The 26,338-nt window shown below is 40.5% G+C and overlaps 1 protein-coding gene across 1 annotated transcript in view; it reads right to left on the bottom strand.

The window, feature by feature from the left end:
- Window positions 1–26,338, bottom strand: part of PAG1 (phosphoprotein membrane anchor with glycosphingolipid microdomains 1) — a 141,171-nt gene that overhangs the window by 36,359 nt on the left and 78,474 nt on the right. Inside the window, exon 3 of the mRNA XM_025394579.1 lies at window positions 25,897–25,990. The gene's annotated coding sequence lies outside the window, so the exon portion shown is untranslated. The remainder of the gene's footprint in view (window positions 1–25,896; window positions 25,991–26,338) is intronic.

The raw sequence follows: 26,338 nt of genomic DNA on the forward strand, positions 1-26,338 counted from the left end.
ATTAACATGTACTTGGCATATTTACATATTTACAATTCAAATTTAGAGTAGCCTTTCAACAAAATGCGAAGACAGAACCAAAACATGCAGATGGTGCACGGACAGGTAACGTAGAAAGAAAACACTTCTCCTGAAAGCTTCTGAGGCTGTTTAAAGGCATATGCGCAAAATTTTGAAAAATCTTACAGAGAAAGCAAGTTGGAAATGGATCCATTTAATTTCTAATCTCAGGACTTGATAAGCTTGAGGAGGTTCCAAATGTGATAAGAGATTCTGGAGACCTCTGTTTCTATTACTACAGACAGTCGGCACCTCGGGTTGGTTTCACTGGTTTCTTGACTAATACCTTGGATGATATTTCCTACTCGCTGACACTCTGTCATTCATTAAGCACATAATTGATAAATACCTACTATGTGCCAGGCACAATTTCATCTTCTAATCACACCATGAATATGAAATGATATTGGACCACTATGAACTTTGCAAGAGTTCACTGTTTAGGATTAGGTTCCTAATACAGAGCTATATTTTGACCACAAATGAAAAGCCATTTATTGTTGAACTCCAAGCTTGTGCAATCAGAATAAAAAAGCCACAAGCTCTTTCACTTCTGCCATGTTGCACTAGAAACAACATTTAATCACAATAATTGCTGCTGGATGCTGTTTAGCCTGGCGGCAGAGGCTCCATGGCATTGATGCAGCTGCAATGCCCTTGGACTGATGTTGTTTCAAGCTGAGAACTGTCCCCAATGTGTCTGGTGGATTCCAAAGACACCCTTTGCATGTTCACAGGGTGAAAGGGACTCCCTCCCACGTGTGCACTTGACCACAGCGAGGGCCAGCCGGCCTCTGAGGATGGGCTAGATCCCAGGGACCAGGAAGCTGCTGTATAGAGCCTACCTCCCCCACTTTCTGAATGGAAGAAAACTGCTTTCACTTTACAGTTAAAGCAAAAGCTTAAAACAGCAAATATTCATGCAAGAGGTGACACATGCATTTGAAATCACACCAAGACATAAATGACTGGCAACCATGTCACCTGGTGAAGAAAAGAGGGTAAGGAAAAGGATGAGAGGGCTGAGGCCAGGACACAGGGGCGTTGTGCATTTGAGAGAGACAGGACATGGGAGAATAGACTTAGGGGGCTTTCCAGGTAAATGTTTTCTACTTCACCTCTTTGCCTGTGGCTGGCCTTAATCCAGGGGCAATTCTGTGAGAATGACATATGTATGTATGTATGTATGTATGTATGTATGTATGTATATATTTATATACTCCAATACATCGATCTCCCTCTCCTCCGTTGTCCAATTTAGGGAAGATAAAGCTAAGTCAACAGAGGTGGGGGAAATCAGTATGACAGAACAGTAACACTGGTGCAGATCCTGTTCTTCAGTCAGACACGGCTGAATGTGGAACTCAGTGATCAGAATCAGTCATGCTCTTTGGAAGAGGTTCTTGTTCATTTCAAAGGCTGCTAATACCTTGGGGGAGCCAAAAAGACTTTGGACCTGACACAAAAGGCAATATGGAGAAAACTGGAGGGTCTCTAGTAGAGACACAACAATGGGACAGAACATTTCTGAGCAAGTGCATGTTCTGTCAACTTAAGTGATGAGTGTGATTGTGGCCCTATGGAATACCCAGCCTCCATCTGTATCAGAGCACGTGGCCTGCAGGTCCCTTCAGCACACCTGCCCCTCCATCTGTCAGCCTCATAGGCTTCACTTGCCGTCCTTCCCAGGCAAAGATGCCCTCCAGACTCCCTCACTCCCTGACGTTCTCCCAGTCCCGCCTTGTAACACAGGAGGCAATTTGTTAAAGGGCTGAGGCCCAGATATAATCGAGTTAGAGAGGGGCCCAAGAATATATATTTTAATTTTTAAATTTAAATTGTAATTATTTTTTGAGACGGGATCTTGCTCTGTCACCCAGGCTAGAGCGCAGTGGCGCGACCTCGGCTCACGGCAACCTCCGCCACCCAGGTTCAAGCTATTCTCCCATCTCAGCCTCCCAAGTAGCTGGGACTACAGGCATGTGAAACCATGCCTGGCTAATTTTTGTATCTTTAGTACAGATGGGGTTTCATCATGTTGGCCAGGCTGGTCTCGAACTCCTGACCTCAAGTGATCTGCCTGCCTCAGCCTCCAAAGTGCTGGGATTACAGGCGTGAGCCACCGCGCCTGGCCAAGAATCTATATTTTTATCTTGCGTCCTAAGTGATTCCAAAGTAGGTCATCCACTGGAAACCCTTTGAAGGACACAGGTCTGGAGCTCGTGAGTCCTGCACTGCCCAATCCTGAGTCTATTCTCTACCCCTTCTCTCCCTGTGTGGGCACTGAAGTGCCACCTCTTCCTGGTCCCTTTGCATCTCATTGGTTCTGCAGACAAGCCTCACTGTGTTCCTGGTTCATTGTGTGAAAGTAAAAATCTAATCTCCCATTGGGTCCCCATGGGCAGAGGCAGTGAAACTCCAGAAGTCCACAGGGAGAACTCAGAAAACTGCCCCTCTTTAGAAAGCCACGGAGCTAATGTGATTACAAGACCTCATGCATGAAAAAGAATGCAATTCTGAACATCTTTATAGCTAATGAAAATCACATTGTCTTCCTCAAGATTTTCTATTTTTTTTTTTCTATTTGGAAATCATGAATAAAATGGAAGTTATGGGTTAAGGCTGTGTTTATGAAAAGTCTTGGAGTATAATGTGAAGAGTTTTATATTTTGAATGTCACAGTGGGTTTCAAGTTGAAGGATCATATGTGGAACTTACATTATATGCCATAGTATTAAGAACTTTTTTGGAGAGGCCTTAGAATATGGATTCATTAAGCTAACACTTTAAAGACAGCCTTCCCCTGTGCTGAGTTCGAAGCCCTTTGTATATAAGGCAGTCAATATGGTCACTCTACCCCCAATTTCCATTTTCTTTGGAAAGTAGAGCCAAGGAAAGTCTTCAGGTTGTACAATGAGAGCGAATATCACGGTGTGGCTCTGACGGCCCTGCCCCTTTCACTTCTCTATGCTATGTTTTCACTCCTTTTCTGGAAGGGGTATTTTAAAGGCATTCAATAGAGAGGCAGAGAGAGAGAGTAGCCTACGATAAAGCGGCAAGTCTGCAGGTGGGGACAGGCATATATTAGAGATGCGTTGTGGGAAGTGCAGGAAAAAGGTGCCAACGACATCTTCTAGAAATGTGGAAGTTACTTGAAGTTAATTTATCATAAAAGAAACACGGATCTTTATGGAGTACAAGGTTCTATTAAGAACTTAAAAAATAGGACAGGCATGGTGGTTCACACCTATAATCCCAGCACTTTGGGAGGCTGACGTGCGTGGATCACCTGAGGTCAGGGATTCGAGACCAGCCTGGCCAACATGGTGAAACCCCATCTCTACTAAAAATAGAAAGAAAAAAAAAAAATTAGCCGGGTGTGGTGGCAGGCACCTGTAATCACAGCTACTTGGGAGGTTGAGGCAGGAGAATTGCCTGAAGCTGGGAGGTGGAGGTTGCAGTGAGCTGGCTGAGATCGTGCCACTGCACTTCAGCCTGGGTGACAGAGCAAGACTCTGTCTCAACAACAACAACAACAACAAAAAAAAAAAAAAAAAAAAGAAAAGGAAAACAGAACTTAAAAAACAAAACATGGGAGCTTGAAGAACTGCACATGGAGTCAGGAACTCGAGTTCACGCTTCTCTGCCACTGAGGCTTTGAGGAGGTCTGGCTATGCTAGGAGCATAGACCATACTTCTTTGAGTGGCACCTCCTAGAAGCATGAGGTTTGCACTAAATAGCCGTGGCAGTGGTCCTGCCAATGCTTACTATGAGAAATATAACAGTGGAATCTGGTTCAGGGAGAATCAGTGTGTGCTTATTTCTCATGCCTCTATTACAGGAAAACTTCAAGAAAAATAGACTTACAAAATGGGACAAGAAGATGTGTTTTTAGGACAAAAAGAAAACTCATCTAGGAAAATCAGGGTAGCCACTGACATCTAGTAATTGCTATTGGGAAAAGCAGTATGTACCATTTTTGTCTTTTGGATTAAATAATATAAGCTATGTGGCTTCATTCTAGTTCTTTTTGTAAGCAATTATTTTAACAGTTACGTGATTTCTAGACACAAATTGTAAAACAATATGCTATTATCCCATAAACAAGAATAATTCAGTCTTTTTTATATCACATATTTTAGGCCTTTCTCCAAACTCTTCAAAATTCTACTTCATTGTACTTCTTAATGAATTGCCGTATTATAATGTTTCAGGAATAAACAAACTTTGGGGGCAACTGGCCCACTAGTAGTCACTGGTAACACTTTGCTTCCCTTTACAAAGAACATAATTAAGAACAATATAAGGTATTCTGCAGTAGCCACTTATCTATCATACGTCTTTGATTCTGCAGCCAGGATCCAACTAAGACACCAAGATGTATGACTGCAGTATAGTTCTCAAACTATTAATACTCTCCCAAAGACTGTATCATAATACTACTACTGCAAGAATTTAAAAGGGTAGGGTGAACCTGACAGATCAAATTCCAATCTCACGTTTCCTAACAGAGTGGTGTTCTGCCCCACTTCCTCTCATCTATGACTTGGTGTGGTTTTCAGATGAACTGAAGGACATGCCCTGCCACAGCTCACTGGAATACCAACAGCCTCCAGGACTGCAGCTGGCATGGCCCTACTGCGTGAGCTTGGGACTCCATGAGGTAGCAGCTGAACCTACTGATGAAGTAATGTCATAAAAGTAGCTTTTATAAAATATTAATATAAGAAATCATCTTGATTTATCTGAATTTCTCATAAAACGATTAATGACATTGTTCTACTGTGTGGTACATAAAGCTTTATGTGTCTGTGTGATAAACTCTTAGAGATTTTAGTTCTTAGCAGAAGGTGTTCTGTCCCGGTGAACTAGTTTGCCTTTTTGTATAAAAGATAAACTACACATACAAAAATCATATTTCCTTTCTTCTTTTCCCTTCACATGGCTGGCTGGATGCTCAAAGCTGTAATTATCTTTAATTATAGCAATTACCTTCGTCTAGCTCTTTCTTTCCTCTGCCTACACCAATGCCAATTACAAGTTTTTTATTTCATATGTTTTAAAAAATCTTGTGTGTCTTTATTATAACAACTTCAATATTTTTAGAAGCAGATATTAATTTCTGAATAATGGATACGTGAAACTTGAAGTTTAATTACCATGGACTATGCCTTTATAGATTTTAAGAGTTCCCAATCTCCAGATTATACTTTAGAAGGAAAACACATTTTCAAAAGAGCAAAGAATAAAAGGAAAAAGGAAGGAAGAAAGGAAAAGACTTTCCCATCAAACTAACCTTAGGGACCATAAGTTCTGGTCTCTAAAAAATAATTAAGTTCTACCCAGATGATAAGATATAAGATACAAAGACTAAGATGGTGAAAATCAAACCAACGGTATCCTAAAGACTATGGCGACCTATTAAATTAGACCAGTGGTGTTTAACTCTGGCTATCCATTGCAAATTTTTTTTTAAGACGAGGCCTCTGTCACCCTTGCCGGAGTACAGTCGTGTGATCATAGCTCACTGTAACCTTTAACTCCTGGGCTCAAGAGATCCTCCCACCTAGGCCTCTTAAGTAACTAGGACTACAGGCATGTACCACCACATCTGGTTAATTTTTATTTATGTATTGTTGAGATGGAATTTAGCTATGCTGTCCAGGCTGGACTTGAACTCCTGGCCTCAAGTGATCCTCCTACCTTGGCCTCTGAAAGTGCTGGGATCACAGGCGTGAGCCACTGCGCCCAGCCCAAACTTTTCACAATACACTAATGCCCAGGCCGAACTCTCAAAGTTGGCTTAATAGATCAGGGATTGGGCCTGGATATTGATATTTGTGAATGTGTCCCCAGGGCATCTGAATATATGGATGGGACTGAGAATCACTGAGCTAGACTATTCATTCCTATTTCTAAACTCTTAACTAGCAGATGCTATTTCATCTTATTTCTCTTGTAGTATTGGAGCATGTCATAATCAGGATGTGGCAAGATAAAACAGATACAGCTCATTGTTCCTCTTCCCACACAACGAGTCTACACTGCGATTGACATAAACCAAAGTTTCTCACATGTATATCCTTAAAGCCCAGGCCGAAACAGATCATGTTTTGAATCTATTCCAGAAGGTGGTATCTGAGCTCACACAACATAAAGACTCAGATTTAGAAGATATGGATTTTGAGCCACATTTTTTTGCTTGTTTGCTATATTATTTCTATGTAGTTTTCTCTGCATCCCTCAAAAGTTATACAGCTATTGTAATTTATTATAGAAATTAAAATAGCATTATTTTAAAGTATTTTCAAATATAAAAGTTTCAACAAGATATATATAAAATCTCTTGGCCTGTTACTTGTTTGAGGGTAATATGCCACTGTTTTTAAGCTGTATGTCAAAGCTGACCTAAAATACATTTCTCTATCCACTTACAAAATGATCCATAATTCTTAGAGGGAAAGAATGTACAATAAATCAATACATTATTATGACAATAACTTTTCTTTATGATTTAGGCCATTTTAGCTTTTCTATTGACCTTCATTGTTTAAATGGACACAGTACACTTTGTTCAGCTCAGTTTGACCAACATTCTTTGAAGGGTCCTCATGGGGCAGGTGGACCCAACCACTCCAGCCTCAGCTGGTTCCTTGGTCTCCATGACTTCTCATGTGCTTTTTCTTTCTAGCCCTTGACCATGTCAAGCTTCCCCTCACCTGGAGCTTTTATACTAGCTGTTTGTTTTCTGGAATGAACATCCTTCAGGTCACCATACAGCTGGTTCCTCCTTATTTTTTCAGTCTTGCTTAAAGATCATGTTCTTAGAAAAGCATTCTATGACCAACCATTCTAAAACTCTCCCGTCCACTCCACTACACTCAGCCTTCATCTCATTACCCTGCTGTCTTTTCCTGTTATCCTTATCTGAAAGCATATTATTTATTGGCCTTTGTGTTTATGCACAACCTCTAGAATAGAACCTTCATGAGCACAAACTCCATGTTTGTCTTTGCAGCTATAACTAAGGCACTGATATGGTTTGGCTGTGTCCCCACCCAAATGTCATCTTGAATTGTAGCTCCCATTATTGCCACATGTTATGGGAGAGACCTGATGGGGAGATAACTGAATAATGGGAGTGGTTTCCCCCATACTGTTCTCATGGTAGTGAGTAAATCTCACAAGATCTGATGGTTTTATAAGGGGAAACTCCTTTTGCTTGGTTCTCATTTTCTCTTGCCTGCCACCATGTAAGACATACCTTTCACCTTCCTCCATGATCGTTTGAGGATTCTCCAGTCACATGGAACTGTGGGTCCATTAAACTTCTTTTTCTTTATAAATGACCAGTCTCAGATATGTCTTTATCAGCAGCATGAAAATGGACTAATACATGCACTAACAGCAGAGCAGGTGCTTAGTAAATATTGATGGAGTGAATAAATGCATATCTTTGCAGTCTTACTAAGAATAGTACCAAAAATAATCCTGTATTCTTTAAGGTTGTAACTACTGATGGTTAATAGATAATGAATGTGTACAGTTGCAATTTTATTTTAAGCTATAGTCCCTCATGCAATATGCACATGTTGGGATTTTAATTAGATTCACAGTGCCAGCTACTTTTGCAGAGAAGGCGTTTTGCAGCCTGTGCCTTGCTGACCTCTGGCTGGCTCTAAGCTTCTGGTAGAGAGGGCTTCTCCATTTGCACATTTTGCAATCTTAGTTGTTCCTTTCAATTTCCAGCAGAAGGCAGCTAGACATTAATGTCTGAAACTGTACTTCCCATCATCTGTTGAGGTTTCTTTAGATCACTTTATTGGTAGTAACACCATGTTTATTTGGCATAGGGTCCTCAGTCTGCCATGGCAAAGTTTTTGGGTCTCTTGGAATTGTTCATTTCCATACATGTCAGCTTGAGATGGGAGGTATATTGCAGAAAGAATCCATTTAAGTTAGTGGACTCATTACAGCCTGGGATCTTTTGTTAGTAATCTTATCCTTCCATTATTACCACATGATACTGACAGTACTGGCCAAGAAGTCAGCTGCAATATCTTCAGGACAAATCCTACTGACATATGGAATGACAGTTGGGCACTACCACTATTTTGAGGCACTTCTGTTTGGTCTAGACTAGCGCTTTAAGCCATATTGATAACACACTCTGCCAGCCTTCCAAACATGTGCCTATGTTTGCATGTCAGCTCCATTCAGTATCTTCAGTATTTCAGATTGCCATTCAGCATAGAAAAGTATATTTGACACCCCTACCAAAACCGGCTACATTTGTATCTTGTGCAACATGCATCGTTCAGTGCCCTTGCCCAGACTAGGCACCCAATAAATATTAATTCCTTTTGCTGCTTCCCTGGCTGGTTTAACAAAATCTTATTTTATTCAAAAACGTACTTAAAGAAGAATCTGCATCTTCCTACATTCAAAGCAAGCTGATTCTGCTATTATGATTTATAATTTATAATTGAATTTAACACAGCTGTAACTAAAACAGAGGAATAATCAGATACCAGCTGTCCATTTGAATATATTATATATACATTTAGTTTTTAAAATGAGCAGGTTCTTCTGAATCCAGTGATGAATTTTAATGTCAGGAAAAGAGGCACAACCAGACACTGTGTTGTGTGACGCAACAGGAAACCCTGGGCACTAGCTAGAAAGTCTAACGATAATGCAAACTTGCATTGATCAAGCCTCTAAGTCTACCTACCAGAACTTAAAAATTTTTTTTTCACTTCTATCACTTAAATCATCAAATAGCAAGCAAGAATTTTGCCTACCTATGTCAGTCAACTCACATCCACAAGACAGAAGTTTGTGTGTAAGTTTCTGTGAGAAAATATCAGACCAAATTTCAGACACTGCATAACTATCCAGAATCATTATCATCCATATGCCAATTTAAAAGGCAGAGGTATGGGTCAAAGGATGATGACAAATTATGGTAACCACACATTTGAGAAAACACCCAAGGAGATTGGCTCCTCTCCCTAGCTGTGAAATACCATAGTGGTTGAAGGTATGGCCTTGGGTTCTTTTCCTGATTTTGCAGCATATTATCTTCCTAGACACGTCATCCACAACCATGCCTTCATTTCCCATCAGGTTGCCATTATCCCAGATCTGTATCTTTGGCCCAAGCCTCTTTTCTGAGCTGCCATCCCACATCCAGCTGCACCTGGGCTTCTCTACCTGGGTATCCCCAGGCCCTCTGCCCCAGTGTGCGCAAGGCTGGACTCTCCATTGTCCTCTGCCTATGGAGTCATCCTCCAGGGCCTCTCTCTCTGGAAATGGTGCCACCTTCAGCTAGTTGGCCAAGGTCAAATCCTAGGTCCTCCCTGTTTGCCACCCTCTCAGTTTCCTCCCACATCCAATTCAACATCAAGCTCCCCCTGCCCTTTGTTTTTGAGACAGAGTCTTGCTTTGTCACCTAGGCTGGAGTGCAGTTGCAGGATCTCGGCTCACTGCAGCCTCTGCCTCCCGGGCTCAAGAGATTCTCCTGCCTCAGCCTCTGGAGTAGCTGGGGTTACAGGTGCCCGCCACCACGCCTGGCTAATTTTTGTATTTTTTGTAGAGATAGGGTTTCATCATGTTAGCCAGGCTGGTCTCGAACTCCTGACCTCAAGTGATTCACCCGCCTCAGCCTCTCAAAGTTCTGGGATTACAGGCATGAGTCACTGCACCCGGCCTCAAGACATATGCTCAATATAAAATGTTCAATATAATATAAATTCTCTACAGTGCCAGTATTAAAAACCATAGAATGTTCAGGGATCTCTGAAATCTAGTCCTACATATTTGCATTGACATTTTATTTACTAAAAAATCATTGCAGTAATTCAAAATATTTGTAGGGTTTGCCAGGGTAAAATTCTCAGATTTTGGGCTTACAACTTTGTACATAACTTCTAGTTTGGCAAACAAACATAAAAAATGTGGAATCCCCCTGAAAGATATTATGTGTAAGTAGAGTCATCAAATTTAGAATATCAAGCCCCAGATGGTTTATCAGTAGCAACAAAAACTGCTTTCCTTGCCAACACAAATTTTATAAACCGGAAATCATTCTCAGGCATGCAAAGACAGACATATCAGGTCTACGAATACTTATGACTATGTGCTTGGCACTATGTTAGGTACTTCATTACATGGCCCATAAAACATTACTTTAAAAACAAATGAGAGTTCAGAACGAACTATTTACTCTTTGTAGCAAAGGCACTGAAGTCTTTCCAGAAAGTGACCCATACTCCAGTGCCGTAGAGCAAGACGGGGACTAGCAGGCTTTGAAAGCCAAAGCAAGACCATCAGCAAACCTGTGCTGGGCTGTCTTGAAAATGTTAATTAATTTATATTCATTTTTCTTTTCTGATGACATAAATTGTTGGGGATTCAATATTTCTGTTGTTGTTAACAGCAAATGACTCTAAATGTGATGGAATGGCCACGTAAACATGTCTTGTACAATCATTATTAAGGAAATAAGGAATGAGGCTTGTAGCTTCAGAAGCTTCCCCTGTCACTCAGAGAGGAAGAAAGTGAGAGACATGAGGATCAGAGCCACAGTTCTTAATCACCTTACCACTAAGACTTTCTAAAATCATAAGAGGAACAGCAGTACAATGGACATTCAGTGTTTGGGAATGATGTACAATCGGGTGGATAGATGGCCCTTTTGTGGGCTTTGGAGCTTCTGGAGGTGATGGGTTGGGTAAAGCAGGCTGAAGTCAGGAGGCGGAGCCCGAGAACCATCTGATCTCTACCATTTAAGGAGCTTAGAAGTTCCATAATTATAAAAAAGCTGGCACTACCCTCAATGCACATTTGTCATATTTCTACACTACACATTCTTTGATGTTCTATTTATTTCAAAGAGGGTAGGTATTTTTTGATCCAGTTCACATCACTGATTAGAGGTATTTTAGCTGCCAGATAAATAAATCTCCATTGAATGCAATTTATGGGATCCAAAAGCAATGTATGGATCAATCTAGAGCTATATGAGGCTTAGCTGGTTTTATGAAAATACTCATAACAGTAAAAAGAAATCAATAACAATTTATTAAGGTTTTTGTTCTTTGTATAGCTTTTGAAATGAGTTCTTACCCATGATAAAAGGCCTTAAATATTTTGGGAGCTGAAATATTATACTTGACTGTCTCTGGTTCTTTTCCTGAGTTGACTCTTTATGTTGAATAAGCATATTTTACACAGTGCAGCTGCCAGCCTCTGTCAGGCCAAGATACACATGCACTTAGAGGCAGTAAGCTTTCCTCACTTACATTATGTTTCTGCAACAGGGAAAGAATGTATAACACTTCAACTTTGTAAGAAGCACTTGGAGGTTCATCTGATATTCTATAAAAGTAAGCAATTGAAGAATTTGACTTAAAATCTTATTTCTAATTTTTACAGGAAAAAGTTAATACTTTCCATGTATTGAACATCTATGATTAGCCTAGTACTTTTTAGGTTGGAGCCTCACCTAGAAAAATCAAGTTATATTTAACTTTTTTTTCGTAGGGTTGTTGTGAGCTATAGGTAGGTATAGAAGATTCCCTAGATGGTCACAAGTCTTCCCCTCCCTGTATCCTCACTTCTTGCAACGTAACTTTGTAGCTCCTTCCAGCAAGAAATGCTGTCTATTTCTCTACTCTTAATGGTGGGCTGATTTGTCACTCCCTTTAGCTCATGGAGCTCAGTGGAAGCAATGGTGTGTCAATGCTGAATCCAGCCCACATGCTTTGAATGATTCTACTCCCCTCACTCTAGAACCCTGCTGATCCTCTATGTGAATAAGCTCACACTAGCCTGCTGGATGACAAGAGAATGTGGTCGTCCAGTTGTCCTTATTGTTCCCCCAGTAGCCAGCCAATCCCCAGAAGCAGAGACACCTAGCTGACTGCAAGCTGACCAAAGACACAGGCATGAGCCCAGCTGAGACCAGAAGAACCTCCAACCTAAGATGGCCCAAACTATAAAACTGTAGAATAAGGAGCTGAGTAAATGGCTGTTGTTTTTAAGCTGTTAAGTCATGGGGTGGTTTGTTATGCAGCAAATGCTATAAGAGGTATTATTTTCCTCATTGTATTAAAGAGGCACAGTAATTTGTTCAAGGTCTACTAGCTGGTAAATGGTAAGGCTATCAGGTTATTATACCAGCTTTAAGGGCCTACACTCTTAGTCACTTCACTGCCGTTTGATGTAAATGAGAAAGTACATACTGAGTGCCCTCCACATGCTCAGTTGTTGGCTAGACATATTTTCTACATTTAGGGAACTTAACTGTCTCCATTTTGTTTTTCACTAATGAAAGTACAATTTGACGGTTCTCCTTACGCTATTGCCTCCACCTGAAATATATTTTCTACCCTTGAAACTCGCTCAAATGTAACCATTTCTTAGGAACATCCTCTAATGTCCCAAGATAGAATTAAAGTTTTCTACCTGTGGTTGACTGCAAAAAATGGACCATAATTGCTCACTCTTTCCTTTTTCCTTGCCCTTTAAAATGTGACATTTTAGTACCTTCCATCAAGAAATGAAATCTCTTTCCCCACGCCTTGTGTCTAGACTGGGCTTGTGACTTGCTTTGGCCAGGAAATGTGGCAGAAGTGATGGTGTGCCGTTCTCACACCAGGCCTAAGGTGCCTTGGATACTTTAGGCATTCTCTAGGAAACCCTAACTCCATATTCCAACAAATCTGGGTTGACCCTGGTGATGGCTTAGAGGCCAAAGGACCAGAGCTTGGTCAGCCAGCTTGTCTCAGCTAAAGCTCCCAGACACGTGAGAGAGCCCTGCCAAGATCAGCAAAGCCAAACTACAGCTGACCGCTGTTGCATGAGCAAACCTAGCCAAGACGAGAGGATTGCCCAGCTGAGCCCAATCTAAACTATCAATCACAGAATCAAGAGCTAAATACATTTTCATCTAAAGCCACTAAGGTTGTTATGAAACAACAGATAATGAATACAGATCCTTTGTATTCTTTGGGCATGTTTAAACTTATTTTTGGAATAGCATATGTATTCAACAAATGTCACCAGATGAATAAATAAATGACTAAATATTCATTCAATTACACAGAGATAAGATTCCTCTAACAAAACAGAACTCTTTTTATTTCGAAGTGAATAATTCTATCTTTCCTGGCTGTGAGACAGTGATGTTTATAGTACAGTGCCTGATACTTAGCAGGTGTGCTCAATAAATGTTAGCTCCCATTGATCTTGTAGTTGAAATAAGATGCCAAACAAAAGTCAAAGCAAACACCATGCATTGACACAAGCAGGATGTTACTTCCTAAATCCTTTCAAAATCAGGACAAACTCTCCTGGTATTTGTAGGATGGAGACTTAGGGCAAGCAACACATACTTTCTGCCCCTCTCCAGATATTGGCAAGTTTCTTTCTCTTTGAAAATAAGCTTCTTTAAATAACTTCACAGCTACTCAAGCTACCCAATTACAAACAGCAGGAGCACTCTGCTACAGAAAGACCTCCCCAGGAGGCTTTCCTTACTACTTCTCAACTTTGGCTGCATATTTGAAGAACCTTGGGAGCTTAAAAAAAAAATGCCTCCAGAGACTGACTTAATTAGTTTGATGGTGCACTTGCACATGGGAATTTAAACAGCTCCTTGGGTAATTTTACTCAGTAGCCAAAGTGGAGAGCCACCACTACTCAAACTTTTCCTAGAGTGCCTCTACCAGTCAAATAATTATTATCAGATTTAACTTTAAAGGTAGTCCTAAATAAACCTTTTTTAATGTCTATAATCTAAACCCAGCACTGAAATACTACAGCTGGAAAATAATTTCTTATAATGGACAATGACTGGCTCAATAGAAATTAAGAAACAATGATCAGATAAGTAACTGCCTGATAATTAACTCAATAAGCATCATATGAACATTTGGCAAGGTCTTAACTGTCTTAAAGGCCTTAACATAATTAGGTATTCAACACTTTATTGGCCTAAATTAAATACCATATAACATTATTGACTATACTGAATAACAAATTCAAGCTAAATTGCATTTAAGTGTACAATCCAAAAGTATGTTCGCCTAAAATCTTTCTTTCTCAAAGTGTACATTATCATTTGGATAATAATACTTTATCACAAATTAAGGTACAATTTAATATTTTAATATGATTTTGAGCTCAGATTCAACATGGGTATTTCAAAAAATCTGGTTTTGCCTTCCTAGTACGTAAGTGACTCACATGGCAATATGGTTTGGCTGTGTCCCCACCTAAATCTCATCTTGAATTGTAGCTCCCATGATTCCCATGCGTTGTGGGAGGGACCCAGTGGGAGGTGATTGAATCATGGGGGCAGGTCTTTCCTGTGCTGTTCTTATGATGGCGAATGGGTCTCATGAGATCTGATGTTTTTATAAATGGGAGTTGCCCTGCACATGCTCTCTTGCCTGCTGCCATGTAAGATGTGCCTTTGCTTCTTCTTTGCCTTCCACCATGATTGTGAGGCCTCCCAAGCCACGTGTAACTGTGATTCCATTAAACCTCTTTCCTTGAGAAATTACCCAGTCTTGTGTATGTCTTTATTAGCAGTGTGAGAACAGACTAATACAGTAAATTGGGACCAGGAGTGGGGTGCTGGTATAAAGATACCTGGAAATATGGAAGTGACTTTGGAATTGGGTAACAGGCAGAGAGGCTGGAATAGTTCGGAGGGCTCAGAATAAGATAAGAAAATGTGGGAAAGTTTGTAACTTCCTAGACGCTTGTTGAACAACTTTGATCCAAATGCTGATAGTGATATGGACAATAAAGTCCCTGCTGAGGTGGTCTCAGATGGAAATGGCAAACTTGTTGGGAATTGGAGTAAAGATCACTCTTGCTATGCAAAGAGACTGGCAGCGTTGTGCCCTTGCCCTAGAGGTCTGTGGAACTTTGAATTTGAGGCAGATGATTTAGGATATCTGGTTGAAGAAATTTCTAAGCAGCAAAGCATTCAAGAGGAGCAGAGAATAAAAGTTTGGAAAATTTGCAGCCTGATGATTCAATTAAAAAGAAAAACCCATTTTCTGGGGTGAAATTCAAGCCAGCTGCAGATATTTGCCTAAGTAATGAGGAACCAAATGTTAATCACCAAGACAATGGGGAAAATGTCTCCAGGGCATGTCAGAGACCTCCACAGCAGCCCCTCCCATCACAGGCCTGGAGGCCTAGAAGGATAAAATGGTTTACTGGGCCAGGCCCAGGGCTCCCCTGTTCTGTGCAGCCTTGGGACATGGTGCCCTGCATCCCATCTGCTTCAGCTCCAGCCATGGCTAAAAGGGGCTAACATACAGCTCAGGCCCTTGCTTCAGAGAGTGCAAGCCCCAAGCATTGATGGCTTACACATGGTGTTGGGCCTATGAGTGCACAAAAGTCAAAAATTGAGGTTTGGAAATCTACACCTAGATTTCAGAGGATGTATGGAAATGCCTGGATGTCTACGCAGAAGTTTGCTGCAGGGGTGGGGCGCTGATGGAGAACCTCTGCTAGAGCAGTGTGGAAAGGAAATATGGAGTTGGAGCCCCCACACAGAGTCCCCACTGTGGCACTGCCTAGTACAGCTATGAGAAGAGGGCCACTATCCTCCAGACCCTAGAATGGTAGATCCACTGACAGCTTGCCCTGTGCCCCTGGAGAAGTCACAGACACTCAACACCAGCCTGTGAAAGCAGCCAGGAGTGGGGCTGTACCCTGAAAAGCCACAGGGGTGGAGCTGCCCAAAGCCATGGGAGACCACCTCTTACATCAGCATGCTCTGGATGTGAGACATGGAGTCAAAGGTCATTTTAAGGTTTAATGACTGCCCTATTGAAGTTTGGACCTGCATGGGCTCTGTAACCCCTTTGCTTTGGCTAATTTCTCCCATCTGGAATGGATGTATTTACCCAATGCCTGTACACCCATTATATCTGGGAAATAACTAACTTGCTTTTGATTTTATAGGCTCATAGATGGAAGGGATTTGTCTTGTCTCAGATAAGACTTTGGACTGTGGACTTCTGAAGTGATGCTGAAATGAGTTAAGACTTCGAATTGTTAGGAAGGCATGATTGGTTTTGAAATGTGAGGACATGAGATTTGGGAGGGGCAAGGGGTGGAATGATATGGTTTGGTTGTGTCTCCACCCAAATCTTGTCTTAAACTGTAGCTCCCATGATTCCTACATGTTGTGGAAGGGAGCTGCTAGGAGGAGATTGAATCATGGGGGCGGTCTTTCCTATGTTGTTCTTATAATGGTGAATGGGTCTCATGAGATCTGATGGTTTTATAAACGGGAGTTCTCCTGCACAAGCTCTCTCTTGCCTGCTGCCATGTAAGACGTGCCTTTGCTTCTTCTTTGCCTTCTACCATGATTGTGAGGCCTCCCCAGCCATGTGGAACTGTGATTACATTAAACCCCTTTCCTTTGTAAGTTACCCAATCTTGTGTATGTCTTTATTAGCAGCATGAGAACAGACTAATACACATGGCAATAGTGTTCCTTTTTGTGATTATTTAATTCCTTTTTGGTAGAGTTCAAAAGTGCTGAAAAATGATGGGCAATGTTATGTTATAAACTATATAGTGCACATATAATGCATGCAAATTGCTTTCATGCCAAAATTTCATCCTCAATAAACTCTATGCTGTAATCACAAATGGACTTCCAACACACATTCAGAGTCAGAATTCTCTAAGCCACTGGTTCTGAAAAATCTGGTTCGACCCTCTGACTTCACAGATACGAAAAACAACATCCAGAAAGGTTAAACAAGTCAAACAATACCCACACCACCAAATGGCTGGGAATGGAGCCCAGGACATCTGAGCCTGCATCCTCTCGCCCCGCTAGGGGCATCTGGAAGATAACAGCGGAAGTGTGTTCAAACCCTGCAGAAACAGGTGGCAGGGCTGGATTTGGTCCCCAGCTTTTGCCAAATACTTGGATTTTGCCAGCCTCTGCTATAGATGGCTATATTCAGTAGAAGACATTGACAATAGGGGATATCATTATCGCTTTTTATACTTCAATTCTTCTTATCACAAAACAGGCTGAAGTCAACCATGGTTATTTAATACATTAGTTATAAATGCATTTGCTGTATTTTTTCTAGTCTACTATTAACATCTTACATTAGCATGGTACATGTGTTTCAATTAATGGACCAATATTGGTACATTATTATTATTTGGATTTCCCTAGTTTGTACCTAATGTCCTTTTATTTTTGGTTCCAGGATCCCATCTAGGATGCTGCATTACATTTAGTCTGCTCATTTTTCATTACTTCAAGTGTATGTGTATGTGTGTGTGTGTGCGCGCCTATGTGTTTGTGTGTGTGTGTCTATGTGTTTGTGTGTGTGTGTGAGATAGAAAGAGAGAGAGAATATGAGTATTTATCTTCTATGTAGCAAATTAAGGGCAAAATCCTACAAATTACAATTCTCACATTCTCTAATGTAAAAGAAAAGGGCATATGTTAATGGAGTAATCTGTGGTTTCAATTATGATGAAAACATTGTGGATTAAAGGAAGGTTAGGTTAAAAAGAATTTGACATTTAGAAGGACCTGGAAACAGTTTCTGATTCCAGCATGGATTAACAAAATCTAAAAAGCAAGGAATGCAGCAGAGTAGTGTGAGAATTTAAAGTAATAAAAGTCAGTTCACATAGAAGCATGGTAATAAAAAAACATTGTGCAATTTGTCACCATTTACTTTAGAAGAGTCTGCATTTTTAAAATCCACAGAAATGCAGTGATAGTTTCCTTGCCAGTATTTGTGTAAAACATTTTCCAAACAAGACTGATTCATCTTACTCTGAAATGAATTGTTAGATCACAACAGTGAATGTTAAGGCATTTGCATCCCTTATAGAAATGCCAAACATTTTACTATGCCTGATGCTGTACTATAAATAGGGAGATTCAAATGCTAAAAATGTTCTCTAAGTTGCCAAACATAGTTCTTTACCATGTACTTCCTGGTACAAATGACTTGTTCTTCCAAAGTCTGAAAATGAAAGCTAGCTGCAATTCAGAAAAATGTTGCAAATTACTTCAATTAATTAAATGTAAAAGTCATTTCATTTCTGTATATTTCTTTTTCCTTAGATCATATTTATTGAAAGCCTTCTTTAGACATTTACCAAAGTTTTGTTAAATCATAGTTAGTCTGATAACAGTTGGGTTTTAAAATGAACAATTGGAACAGCCAAACAACGCCAATATTGCTGGAAAACAATGATGCTTATCTAAATTATTCTGAATTGCTAGCCACATTTGGATGTAATAGTAGATGTAAAATTTACTTACTATATTTTTTCTAAATAATCTATGGGCACAGTAGTGCCCATAAATCAATAAATTAAAGGTTAAAGGTATTTCATTTCACAGTAATGCCCACATATTACTGGGAAAATTTTACTAATTTATAACTGGTATTTCAAAATAGTTTCAGTATCTATGTATATCTTCAATAAAAAAGAACATAAACAACAGTATAGGGATTTGTATGGCATATTTAAGATTAGTATTCATTTGAAGAGGTGATCCCTGATTTTCACTGAGAGCTGGGACAGGAAACTGTAGGAGACTTTTCTATGATGTGGACAAGGCAAGGCACAGTAAGAGCTGCTTTATAACATTTTCTTCAAATCAGCTGACTATCCCATTGGGCTTTAATCTCCCTTCTGCAACTGACCAGACCTCATATTATCCAATTACCAGTAATCTACTTAAGAACAGCAAGGTTCTCTTTAAATTGAATACAAATAATTATTTTAATATCTTTTCCTGGCTTCTTTAAAGGCTTCATGTTTTTTGACTTGCATAAATTTTTGCAAACCTCCATAGAAGATATTTTAATTATTTTAAACTTTTATGGCACGTAAGAAGTGACTTAAGTAAAATTACTTGATTTTAAGTTAATTATTAATTAAAGGTTACATTAACTAGTTCATTTAAATACAAATTTTACTAATTCTAGTTTGACGTTTTCCTTATTTAATAGTGATATGCTATTTAGTCTACTTTAAATTCATCATGTAATGAAATGCATGACTTGTAGACAAATTTTTGCAATGACAGATGGGCATATACTTGGTTTTGTGACCAATTATATAAATTTCAAGCTACAATTAATATGTCATGATAGATAAACAGATAAAAGTTTTCATTCATGAATATTTGGTAATCTTGCATTTTGGACAAAAATAATCAACCTACAGTAATTTTTGTGTTTAATTATAAAATAACGAGACAAGATAAAAAAGCTTTAGGCTGCTGTTTGTATGCATTTCTTTGCAGTGAGTGTGTGTGTGTGTGTATATATATATATATAGTTTTTCATTTGACTCTGTTGTCAGCTTATCAGGAACAATGTAAGGAGAGAGAGAGAAGAGAGAGAGAGAGAAAAAGGGAGAGAGAGGGAAAGAGAGAGGGTATGAGTGATATCTATTTCTAATAAATAAAAGCCAAATTATATGTGATTATCATTACTTTTTTGTTTTTCAACATTCAATTTTATACCATATAAATGTCCTAATAGACTAATACAAAATTCTGCAAATACATTAAGATATTTAAGATTAAAAGAATAATGCAATAAACACACATATTTAGGAAATAAACACCCAGTTTAGGAAATAAAACATCATCTACACTATGAAAAGTCTGTCAGAATTTTGACCAGATGACTGCAGATGATAATCGTCACAACATCAGTTGCTTCTTCTGCTTACTGTCTGTAATCAGTTATCCATTCTATGTATAAAGTAACAGTAAATGACTAATTATAAAAACGAATTAAAGCCTCCATGGGGGCTTGCAGTGTTTATGTGAGTCATAATCATGTTCACTCATCTGACTGGCACTAATAGCTTCACATTCGTTAAGAGGTCCTGAAGCAGTATTATTTTCTTCAACATATTTAAGTAATCATTTTATTTATTAATAATTACTTTCAAAATAGAACCTAGGTTTGAACCTTTACTACCCTGAACAGCCTAACATCCCTGGGACAGCTTTGCATCGCAGTGATTTTGTGAAAAGGCTGTTGGGAAACCCCGATTCAGGCTCAGCCAATGCTAAGTTGGAGATGCGGGAAGGAGAAGGGTACACACAGGACTGATGTGAGGATGCACAAAGGAGGCCATCTGGAGAGCAGCTGACAGCCCTGGGCTTCTGGCACATGGCCCCTCCAGGATCTAGAGGATACTCCGGAGTCCAGAGTCAAGACCCAAACACCTCCACATATATGCAAGTTGGGCTGGGCTACAACATGTAATGGTTCTGCAAATGAGGATGATGTATATTAAATGTATGTATCCACAGGTACCTATGAAGCGTACCTACTGAGGTTCCAAATCTTGGTGCCATCCTGCCACAGGGCTGAAATTTCTACCGAAAAGACCAAAGAGCCATACCACAGAGTTAAAAGCCATGGGAAAAATTTGTTCCAACTGGGAACAGTTGTTTCTTTTAGGAAAATGTTTGTAGCTTAGGACTCTGTTAATTACAAAGTCATGGTCAGAGTTCCCTTTTCAAACTGTTCCTTAGAAAGCATAGAACAAAATTTGGTTCTATCATATTAACCATGCAGGATTTCAGAGAATGTGTTTTGCATAATAACTTCCCTCCTTCTTCCATCTTTTCTAGCTTATATACTCTGTGCCTCATTTTACCCTCACCAAGTTTTCATTTGACATGTTGTGTATTGTATCTCATTCTTAAAACTTTTCTGGAACAAAACAGTCACCAACTTATAAGGGTGAAAAAAGCTTAGGGATAATTCAGTTATATCCTCCATATTTTACAAATGAGAAATTTCAGGCTCTAAGGTCCCCATAGCTATCAGTTTAAAAAGGGACTGGAATTTAGAGATCCCAAATGTAGCTCATCACTTTTCTCTCAATATCTGTTGGCCTCCTGTGACAGTGGATTTTTTTTTTTTTTTTTTTTTACCTCTCCTAACAACAACACTGCCCAAGTGATGTTGACAGACATTTTCACCCACCTGAGACAATATAAAATTTAGGAAATTCTGCATTCTACATGTTGCTTTGGAGAGTCACAAGAAAATTCTGAGAAATCCTGCAATAAGTAAATCAATTTAATTTCGCTGAACCCATGTCTCCCAAACATATCCAACCATGACTAAACCTTTTTTTCTTTTCTCTTTTGGGGGCACCCAAATGAGAGAGAGCTGTACCCATCCAACTCCTCACATTCCACTTTGGGAAGTTCCGGGTTAAGACAAGGCCTCCAGGAGCAACTGTCTAAATCCCCATGGCAGCAGGGAGCGAGGAATGGTCAAATGTCCACCCTGGAGAGCGGCTGCTGTCCACACTGGCAGGTCGTGCTACACCACCGGGCCCAGGGCCACGGTATGTCAAAGGGCCCGGGACCCACCAGTGAAGAAGCTGTAAAGCAGGGGCATGGCTGTACCCTGGTCCTTTCTCCACCTGCTGCTCGGGCGCTCCTCTGCAGGCATGCCACAGAATGCAGTTCACCCTGACAGCCACAGGAGGAGGTACCTGGAATCCTGTTCACCATGCAACATTAGCCCGCACCCACTTTGAATTCTAGAATGACAGGAAGGACAGATTCTTCCTCCACTGCAGCAAATGCCATCACTCAATGGGGATAGAGTTCCAAAAACGACAACACAACAGGGTGTGTGTACCTCTGTGAGGGAAGTGTGTGTGTTTACAGACCCCAAAGGGGCTGACAGTTAAGCAAGCTCTGCTATGGTCCAGGAGACACCTGTGTTCAGACGCATGCAGCCCTAATGCTAGACCCTGGAGTAGATGCTAGTGCTGTCTCTACCCTTCTTTGGCAAGTCACTTACCCTCTCTGAGCTTTAGTTTCCTCTTTGGTAAAACAGCAATGTTAGTAATAGTAATAGGGTGATCAAGTTTAATACTTGCAAAGTGCTTAGACCAGTGCTTGCCTCACTCTAGGTACAATATAAGTGTCTGTTAAATAAAATAGTATCATTCACCTCTAATCCCAGCTATTCAGGAGGCTGAGGCACGAGAATCACTTGAACCTGGGAAGCAGAGGTTGCAGTGAGCCCAGATAGCACCGTTGTACTCTAGCCTGGGCAACAGAGCAAGGCTCTGTCTCAGAAAAACAACACAAAAAAACCCAAAAATAAAATAGTGTCATTAAGTGTTTCCCTCAACTGATAAACGTTTTCTTTCATACTAGATGGTGACATATAGCATTGGTGAAACAAGGCCCTTGCATGCCTTGCTTTAGGGCATCCTCCCCTGCGTCATGATGATGACACACAAAAGGCCTGTGCCCACACTGACTTAGCTGCCTGCAGGCTCTCCCAGCTTTCTGGCGAACTGTGGTCACAGGTTATGGAGAACCAGCTGCCACCGGTGTGTGCTAAAGATCTGGCCTCAGTGGTTATTGGAAATTCTGCGGGAAAGGAACAAGCAGGCAGGACAGGAGGCATGGCTGCAGAGTCACAGATGGGCCAACGATTACCCTGCACACGAAGGTGTCTTCCAGGGACCTGCCAGTCCTGCTGCTGCAGGCAGCGCCTCCAAGGAGCCCCTGGAGGGGGCAGGAGAACCTGGCCCTGCCTCGACCTCACGTCCCTCAGTAATCCTTAACTCAGCTGTGAAAAACAATAACATAAAAACTACTTGAAAAATAGACCCAAAAGAGTACCAAATAGAAACAATAAAGGGAGTTTATTGAAGCCTTGGTGATTTTTTCTTGCTATCTTTGTGATGTACTTGAAAATATCATCATATAAATATATTTCTATACTTTTTTTTTTTTTTGGAGACAGGGTCTTGCTGTGTCACTCTGACTGGAGTGTAGTGGTGTGATCTCAGCTCACTGCAGCCTCTGCCTTCCAGAATCAAGAGATCCTCCCACTTCAGCCTCCCAGGTAGCTGGGACTACAGGCATGTGCCATCATGCTTGGCTAATTTTTGTGGAGACAGGGTTTTGCCACGTTGCCCAGGCTGGTCTCAAACTCCTGGACTCAAGCAATCTGCCCACCTCGGCCTCCCAAAGTGCTGGAAATTTAGGCATGAGACACCATAGCTGGCCAATTTCTATACATTTTTAAAAAGACAAACAAATGCATCATCAAAAAGATTGTCTAACAAATACATTTTAAAAGACCGAGAAACTTAAAAACAACAAAGCACATAATATATGTGAATCATGTCACAAGTGGTGGAGTAAAGGACCTGCTTTTGTTACATAAGATTAACCCTTATGCAGGCTACATAAAAAGGGATTTGCAATAATCCAATGCTCTACTGTATATTAACACTACCACAGATAGAATTTTAGAAGTCTCATAATTTATATTATGTAGTTTTTATAAAAATATCCAGGGAGCTGTTCTTAAGAATATAGGCCAAGAGGCTGGGCATGGTGGCTCACGCCTGTAAACCCAGCACCTTGGGAGGCCGAGGCGGGTGGATCACAAGGTCAGGAGATCGAGACCATCCTGGCTAACATGGTGAAACCCCGTCTCTACTAAAAATACAAAAAATTAGCCAGGTATGGTGGCGGGCGCCTGTAGTCCCAGCTACTCGGGAGGCTGAGGCAGGAGAATGGCATGAAACCAGGAGGTGGAGCTTCCAGTGAACCGAGATCGCGCCACTGCACTCCAGCCTGGGGAACAGAATGAGACTTCATCTCAACAACAACAACAACAAAAAGAATGTAGGCCAAGATTGGGCAGTCATGATAAATTTCTCTTTAAGCCTAAGGACGAGGGGCCCCCGCAGCTGCTGTTGGGGATGCTGGGTGTGAGGCAGGCTCTCCCACTCTCTAGCTCACACACTGTGAACACAGCAGCCTGGCACACATGCACACACATGAGGGTCCCAGACACCTGGGGCTATCAGGGCCCATCACATTGTGCAGTCTATGTGCTCAGGGAGAGGTGGGAACACATAGCCTCAAGAAGCAGAAACGCCAGGCCTCAGTCATGGCCAGCTCAGCTTCCGGTTCAGGGTTTGCACGCTGCTTTGAGCCTTTGCTTTTACAGTTGTTGCCTTTAAAGTTCTGAACATTTGGGGCATGGCTCCCTCTAACGAGCAGTGCACCTCAACCTCAATGCACATCTTTAAATGTGTCTTTTTTGTCTTGTCTGTGGCAGCATACACTTGCTTCTGTGAACCACCAGATGACGTACATAGGCTAATTTTCATTTGGACCAATGTGAATGCTGATGTACAAAGGGCAATATCAAAGCAGGTCTAGTGTGTTCATCAAGTATTTCTAAACTTCCCTGATTTTAATTCCTGTTACTACAGTACTTGGGTAGGCATACTGCATCTTAAAGACTTTTTTCATGTAACGCAGGCATAATGCAATGTGGAGAAAATTATCACTGAGAGGAAAACTGTTTCCCCAAATTACGACTTACATTGACAGTAATGAGAAGCTATTAAAATAGATTTTTGCAAAATTTCTAAGCTGATCTGCTGCTTGGAGTTTTGAGATTTCCCACTGCTCTGCTATTTTCCCATTCTGTACGCACAGCACAGATTCCTGCCAAGCCTATTACAGTGAACAAACAATGTCCTCTCTGTCAGAACAGAGAATGAATAGTATCACAAAATTCTCCTCTAATGTACAGCCTACATTTCCCTCACCCCAGCCCCTTCAGAAGAGAATAACCAGGGTGAGGACCGAGGAGGAAAACAGGACTCTCCTCTGGCCAGTCGGAAACTGCCTTCCAGAACACTAAGGGCTAGGTAGTGTCAACCATATCATATTAACTTCTCAACAGAGAAAGTTGACAAGTTTATTTTCTTTTAAGGGGGATCATATGTTTTTGCATTTCTGTGTGTGTGCGTACACAAATATCTTTATAAGGAAGGAGGTGTTTCATCAGATAAAATTTTAGGTGGCGTTTCACCAGATAATATAAGACAGCTTTTAGCTACAGACTGAGCAGCGACAGGGGAACTTCATAGAAATGACACAGCAATTTGTGCTAAAATATTGGCAGCTAATTCATGAATGCCAAAGCTGACTATGAATTCGGCTGCTTCTGTTAAGCCTTTATTCCCACTAAGCTCATGATTCACAAAGAAAGCGCCTAGAGTTACTCCTCTGAAACATACAGTATCATGCTGACAGATTCTTCTTTGGTTTCTCTCTCTCTCTCTCTCTCTCTCACACACACACACACACACACCCCTCCCCACAAGAGGCATTAAAGATATGATTTCCAAAACAAGAACTTCATGAAGCATTTCTCACAAACCAATGAAAGACTTACTAAAGGCTTACTTAGCAGGTATTTTCATAGAAGAACATGGAGTTCCTTAAAATCTTTCATACTTGTCTCAGCTGGTGTAAAATATTTTGATTTAGGCTTTCCCCTCTTGTGACATGAATGCAGCATATATTTTATTTTAACCTCTAAAGGAAACTACCCATTTTTTTGCTCATAAAGGATGAAATGTTATTTTCATAATCAAACCCCACTGGCTTTTGTGTTCATGAGTATCTGTAGCACGAAGAAAAAAGGCCAGCCTCTTCTTTCCTCCTCATTTCCCACACATTTTCCATACAGCTCAGTGAGCTCCCAGATTCTGATGGCATTCTCCTGGTAACACATTTAGAAGAGGCTGAAGGATACCCCAATAGCACTGCTTTCTTCTCTCTCTTTCTCTCTCTCTCTCCCTCTCTCTCTTTCTCTCATATCACTCTAGGTCTGTATGAGACTAAACAATTAAACCTTTGTGTTGTGCCACTGCCATTCGAAAAGCCTAATGGTGTGTCCCTTCATTGGTACAATGGTAATATTTACCTTGGAGGAAATGTTTGTCCCGAAGAGTATTCCAAATTCTGGCAATGTATTCCCTTTGAAATGTCGTGGTGAGAGTTCTCTCTTCTTTCTTGGCCTACAGCCAAAGAGAAGGAAAGTTAGAAAAAAAGGCAGATGGATATACACTGTGAAAGATACTTGTTCAGTTCACTGTAAAAATGCTAGTGTACTTACGCCAAACACTGAGATTTATATTCTTATATTCCTTCCTGAACAAAGCCAACTGAAATGTAGAGGCACAACTATAGTCATTAACAATTAAATTAAAAATTTCAGTAAAGAAAAGTTCGTATCTCCCCATACCCCAAAAATTTTAATAAAAAAACAGCCAAGTGTCTAATCTAATACAAATCAATTGACTTGCTCTTTCCATATTTTCCCTAGTTATGCCAAGTAAATCTCTGTGTTACTACAGTGATACTAA

Source organism: Theropithecus gelada, chromosome 8 (genome assembly GCF_003255815.1).
Source record: "Theropithecus gelada isolate Dixy chromosome 8, Tgel_1.0, whole genome shotgun sequence".
NCBI lineage: Eukaryota > Metazoa > Chordata > Mammalia > Primates > Cercopithecidae > Theropithecus > Theropithecus gelada.